This window comes from Mustela putorius, unplaced genomic scaffold, assembly GCF_011764305.1.
Source record: "Mustela putorius furo isolate JIRA1106 unplaced genomic scaffold, ASM1176430v1.1 tig00000228_pilon_pilon_pilon, whole genome shotgun sequence".
Classification (NCBI taxonomy): Eukaryota; Metazoa; Chordata; class Mammalia; order Carnivora; family Mustelidae; genus Mustela; species Mustela putorius.
The window spans coordinates 8637516-8643698 of record NW_025421322.1 but is presented as its reverse complement, the minus strand read 5'-3'; the positions used below and the strand labels follow the sequence as shown (position 1 = coordinate 8643698).

At 40.5% G+C, this 6183-nt stretch overlaps 1 pseudogene; it reads right to left on the bottom strand.

Moving 5' to 3' along the window:
* Positions 1-1020: 1020 nt before the first annotated feature.
* LOC123391503 lies at positions 1021-1151 on the bottom strand (annotated as a pseudogene).
* Positions 1152-6183: the final 5032 nt, after the last annotated feature.

The window sequence follows — 6183 nt, the reverse complement described above, 5'->3', positions numbered from 1 at the left end:
TTTAATAATTGTAATCTAAGTCAATAAGGCATACATTTTTCATCACAAGTACATAGTTTCCTACATATGTATGTTGGTTTGTGTATGTTAAATGTGTAAGCATATAAATATATATATGTATATATATATGAATTTTAAAATGGCATTACCTCTATGAAATAATATCAGCTATTTCTACATAAAATATATTCTTATTTTTCTATCCTATAATAGTCTGGTCTTTTAAAATTTCTTTTTCAAAATGACTGGTCTTGACCTATGACACTGATTTAGTCCACTAATGAGTAAGGGTCTGCAGTGAAAACCACTGTCTTAAAGCATGGTGAAGCACCATAGTTTCACTAGAGGACCTGATAAGGACTCCAGCACCTACAAAGCATAGAACTCTATTATTAGCTATGGAGGAAGCATGGAGCTTTCTGGGGGGGGGGGGAACTTCAGCAAAATTTTTTAAAAGCTGCTGTTAAAGTTGTTACCATCCGCCGAAGAAGCCACTAGAAGCAGTGGCTGCTATCTCTTGAAGCTGTCACAGATAATAGGATCAACTGAAGGGAGGAGCCCAAAGGGAGGAGTCCTTGCCAAGAAGAATATGGCCGGGAGCCTTCAGCATCAGGTCCTTCTCTGCTGAGAGACATTGCCTAGAGTAGCTGAGGCATCCCTGACACCATCTGAGGTTAACAGGATGGAGGGATTTAAATGCCTAGAAACCGTTAGCTTTCTTTCTCTATACAGACCTCGTCATCTTTGAAATGAGGACAATTTTGAGTTTCTCAACACAGTTGTCACCAGGAGGAAGAATAACAATTCTCTGTCTGGAGATCCAATAGGGTTAGAGGCCCAGGAAACCATAGAGACACTGAGCTGTCATCCTTTTGATTTCCTGTGCCCACAAAGGGGGTAAAGGGGCTGCAATGTGTAGTGAGAGTCTCACAGTGAATACAATGGTGAGCAGTTGGCTGCTTTAACTAGCAGAAGAAGGAGGGGCAGTGGGTGAGTAAGGACTATCGGAGGGGATGGTGGGCTCAATATTTCAGGGAGAGCTAAATATTTTAGGGTCTGAAACAAAAGGATGAAGAGTATAGAGTTTCTATTAGCGATAATCGCTCCTCGGATAAACCTCATTGGCTACGATACTGCCACTGCGCAAAGCTTGAGTATAGAGTTTCTAAAGTCAGACACCTAGAGTGACCAACTGTCCTGTTTTGCCTGGGCCTGCCTTCCTTTTAACACTGAAATCCTACAGCCCGGGAAACCCCTCAGCCTTGAAAAACTAGGACAACTGGTCACCCTGAGTTTGACTCCAGTTAGTTTGCAGCTTACTAACCGTGTGACCTACTTACTCAACATCTCTGAGTCATTTGCTCAGCATCTATGTGCTTCTGTTTCCTCATCTATAAAATGGAGGTAACAGTGCTTACCTACCACCAATCAAAGGCGGTCATAAGTACTTTTTAGTAGTTCTTGTCCCACACAGATGCCTCAGAGCCTGCCCTAATCACAGCAACAGCTAAGAAAAGAATACAGAAAGCAGACTGAGGGAGATATCTTTAGGGAGGACGAGGTGCAGAGGTATGGGAGGACTCAGGCTCTAGCACCCACAGCAGCCCCTTGCACTCCTTATAAGTTAAGAATGAGTTGGGCAATACAAAATGGCCAGCAAGTCAACTTCCAAAAACATAGGAAGACCAAAGTTTGTAAAAATAAGAATAAATGTATTTTTTTAAAGACTTATTTATTTATTTATTTATTTATTTATGAGAGAGAGTGCACATGAGTGAGGGGAGGGGCAAAGGGAGCTAATCTCAAGCAGACTCCCTGATGAGGGGGCGTGGCGCCATCACAGGACCCAGGAGATCTTGACCTGAACAGAAACTGAGGTGCACGCTCAATGGACAGAGGCCCCCCAGGAGCCTCAAGAGTAAGTTAATTACAATTTTAAACCCATGCCCAAAATCTGTGACAAATGAGCAAACTATCCAACTTGTTTTGCCTTAAAAATAGAACAAAATTTATGGATAATTTCATGAGATGTCATCTGTCAAGTACAAAGAAAGTGATCTTATTCCAAGGGAGATATTATAGACAATTCACATTTGTCTTTCTCATGGTGGAGGTAGTTTCTTGCCTTGCTTAGACTTAGAGAGCCAGCTATTTTTTATCCGAATAGTTTCACTCTCAGATTTATATGCTCCAACCATATTAATGACCCTTGTTTTCATTACTGAGATAGGCCATATCCAAGCCTCTGAATGTCTCTACTTCTACCTCTTACTACAAATGTTTCTATACTGTGACTATAAAAATGATTTAAAACCAGTCCCAACTTCCTAAGATATTTAGAACATTCTCTCAAAGTCTTATGCCCCAACTTTTCAGAGGTGTGGTTTGAGAAGGATTCTTTAAGGATGATGTCAAAAGAAGCTATGGCATCAATTTATGAAGGGTTAATAGTGGTGAAATGTAAGCCATTACACAAAGACTATGGTCAGGGATGAAGGCTGAGAAGATTCAATGAAGAGAAAAAGTGAAACTATCAGCCACTCTATGGCCAAGAGATTTTCCAGATCAATGGTGCACGACTCCTAGGAAATGAATTAGGATATTAAACTATACCTGAGGCAAGATATGAAAAGAATAGAAATAACATTTTAACAGGAACCCTGGAAGAACATCAAATTTAGGGAAAAATAAAACTTCGCAACTAAAAAATTCCCAAGCATAATACTTCAAGTAAAGGAAATCATCTTTTGCCCTTCCTTCTACATGCCAGGCACTGGATTAGCCACTCTCCTTACAGGAATTTGAAGAAATAGTTATTAGAACCCATATTAAATCTTCAGAGGATTAAAAAAAAAATGACTGATGTTTACACAGGTTTTAAAAACTGTTGGGCTTTGAACCCAAATTGGTCTGTCTCCAAAATATGTATATAATTCAAAGTTACAATCCGTTAAGATCAGCTCTTTTCAAAAACTGATTTGTGTAAGACTTGTAATTTTCAGCAATTGAGTATGATGATTCAAAATTTGATTTTTTTTCTGAGCTCCTAAACCAAGTTCCGGCAACATCCCTCAGGCACATCTCAGGCTGTGAGGAGTCATTCATAGCAGGTAAACCTGATTTCCCAACAGGTTACAGGCCACATCAGAATGAGGTGTCAAATCTTCACCAATTAGACAGTGAGTATCAACTTTGGGAAGAGTCAGCCTGATTTGCATCTCTTCCCCACGAGCTGTGGGACCTAGCCAAGTCCCATACTCCAAGCGTCAATTTCCTCAGCTGAAAAACGAGGATAATAGTAGCATCTACTTCTAGTTGTGTTTGAAGATGAAATTAAATGGTATTAAAATAATTAGCAGGGTGCCTGGTGAATTGTAGATTGCTTTCTGGATCGGTATGGAGCTCATTTGCAGGGATCTGGAAGTTAGGTCATTTTCGAAGCAATCCGCAAATATACTACATTGAAACAGAAATCCCCGGGATTAACTCAGGTCGATTTAATCACAGGAGTTATGAGTAACCACTGAAGTTGCTGGGCTTCACACAAACCAGCAAAGGCTGCTGTAGGGGACCTAGATAAACATCTCTTCATGTTGGGACTTGGGCACTCGGTTAGAGAGAACAAGCTAATTATACCCCCCGAGTGGGCTGAGCTGGAAGGACAACACAGCAGCTGGCACACAGGGGGCTGCCAAATATCTTGTCTGTTACTGGAGCTGCCAGCATCTTGCCCTTGCCAATCCCACCATGTAAGGTGTCCTTTACCTTAGTCTATCTACATCCTGAAGAATATGCAATAATTCATCTGGACACTGTTCTAGGAAGTGGGGATGCAGTGGTGAATAAGACAAAAAGACAGTTGTCCTAAGCAACTCCCATTCCAGTTAGGGGTCCAAAGGAATAAAAAAAGGTGATTCAGGAATCTCGTCAATAACACTGTATTAACTTTCTCGGGTGGCAGATGGTAACTACCCTTATCATGGTGAGCATTTTGTAACGTATATAAATGTCGAGTCACTGCGTTATGCTCTTGAATAAAATATTGTATGCCAACTATATTTCTAAATATTTTTTAAAAATAAGATTTTGCTTCCTTTTTTTAAAAGGTTTTATTTGAGAGAGAGAGAACACAAGCAGGGGGAGGGGTAGAAGGAGAGGGAAAAGCAGACTCCCCACTGAGCAGGGACTCTAACTTGGGGCTCAAGCCCATGACCTGGATCATGACCTGAGTTGAAGGCAGACACTTAACCAACTGAGCCACCCAGGCGCCCCCCCCCCAAAATGTGATTTTGAATAGCAGTAAAAGTTATGAAGGAAATGAAGGAGGACATTGGGATAGAGGACATTGGGATAGAGCGATGGGAGTCATCTAGAATCATCTAGAGTCATCTAAGAAGGCCGATCTGAGCGATAACAACTGAACTGAGACCCAAATGCTTTCGAAAGAGAACAGTAATACAGGAAGAAAGGGAAGGTAAGCATGAACAAGTTCAAATTACACAGAAACAGCTATACAAGACCCCGGAGTAACTCAGAGATAGTTATAGGATTATAAAATAAGTGCATTTAAATATATTCGTAATGAATCATATCACAGATGGCAAGTTGACCACAATGGTGTGTCCAGTTGTGAAGTATTTTGTCTAGACGTAGCACCTGTCTGTCTAGTATTTCCTTCTATTTCTGTTAAAGGCCAAAATACTGTCCTTGAGGGAAAAGGACTTTGACATCTATAAACCTCTATATTCTTATCTGTAGAATGGCAATAACAAGGCCTCGAGGTATCCCGTGGGCTTGTGGTGAGGATTAAAAAAGAAAGTGTGTGCAAAATACCTAGCCCACAGGAAGTCAGTCAACAGCAGTAGCCATCTTCAGAGCCTATGCTTCTAATCCTGGAAAAAACGACAAATTTGTGTGGCTTTGAAAAGACATAGGAGAAACTCAGAGTAATGGTTTTTTAATGTTTCCATGTGGATTTTTTTCCCTAAAAGCTTAAATATCTGAGATCTTTATATTAACAAAAATATAAGAACCATAGGACCAAATTAAAAAAAAAAAAAAAAGAAATCAGATGAACATCAGAGGGTCAGCAAAGAATGGGGAAAATTTAAAAACAAAACAAAACAGTGACATCATGCCTCCAGAAAAAAGAATGCAAATCCCAGAAGAATTTTTTTAAGATTTTATTTATTCATTAGAGAGAGAGAGAGAGGGAAAGAGAGAGAGAGCAGGAGGAGGAGCAGAGGGAGAGAGACAAGCAGACTTCAGGCTGAGCACTGAGCCCGATGCAGGGCTTGATCTCAGGACCCCGTGATCATGACCTGAGTGGAAAGCAAAAGTCAGATGCTTAATCGACTGAGCCACCCAGGTGCCCCAATCACAGAAGGATCATGATGCTGTCTCGCATCCAAGAAAAGCACCATGTTCCCAATCACAGAGTCTCATAGGACTTGTTCCTGAAAGATGGATCAACAGGCCTTACTAGAAAAACTAACAGGCCTAGATTCATGTTTTCCCACATACAGCATTACTTTCCATCTCCTTCGGATTCCATCAATTTGGATGTTTTGTGAGCAGAAACATTATGACAGAGGATTGCGGTGGTTATTTTTCATTCATTCCACAACCACCCATGGAGCCCCTCTTCTGTGTTAGGTTGTATTCAGGGCTCTGAGGTCAGGAGGGCACAGCTTCAGGATGTTCAAGATGTGAGCTCCCAACGGAATGATATCAGCTTACACAGTGCTTGTGCATGAGTTCCTGAGTGAGTTGCGAAATCAGGAGAAGCAGAAGGTTACACCATTGTTGGAAAGTTAGGAGTGAATTAGCATATTCCCTTTGGAGTGTGAAAAAGGGAATAAGAAGCCTGGTTAATTCTTGGCCTCCCAGAGGAGCTTTGAGGAAACTAGTCAGTTATCTAACAACTTAACATTTTTCAATGCTGTTTAACATTCAACGACTGTAAATGAGAGCCAGCCCAGACTACTACTTAGTAAAACTAACAGAGCACTACCGACAAAGAGTTATGGTTTTAACATCATCAAAGCATGCATTTACAACAAAAATAAAAATCAAATGAAAAGAAAAAATGCAATTTGGGGCCTAGCAAATATTTTGGTATCATCTATAATTCACATTACATAAGCTTTAAAAACATTGAGGATATCAAAAAGCAAAACACCC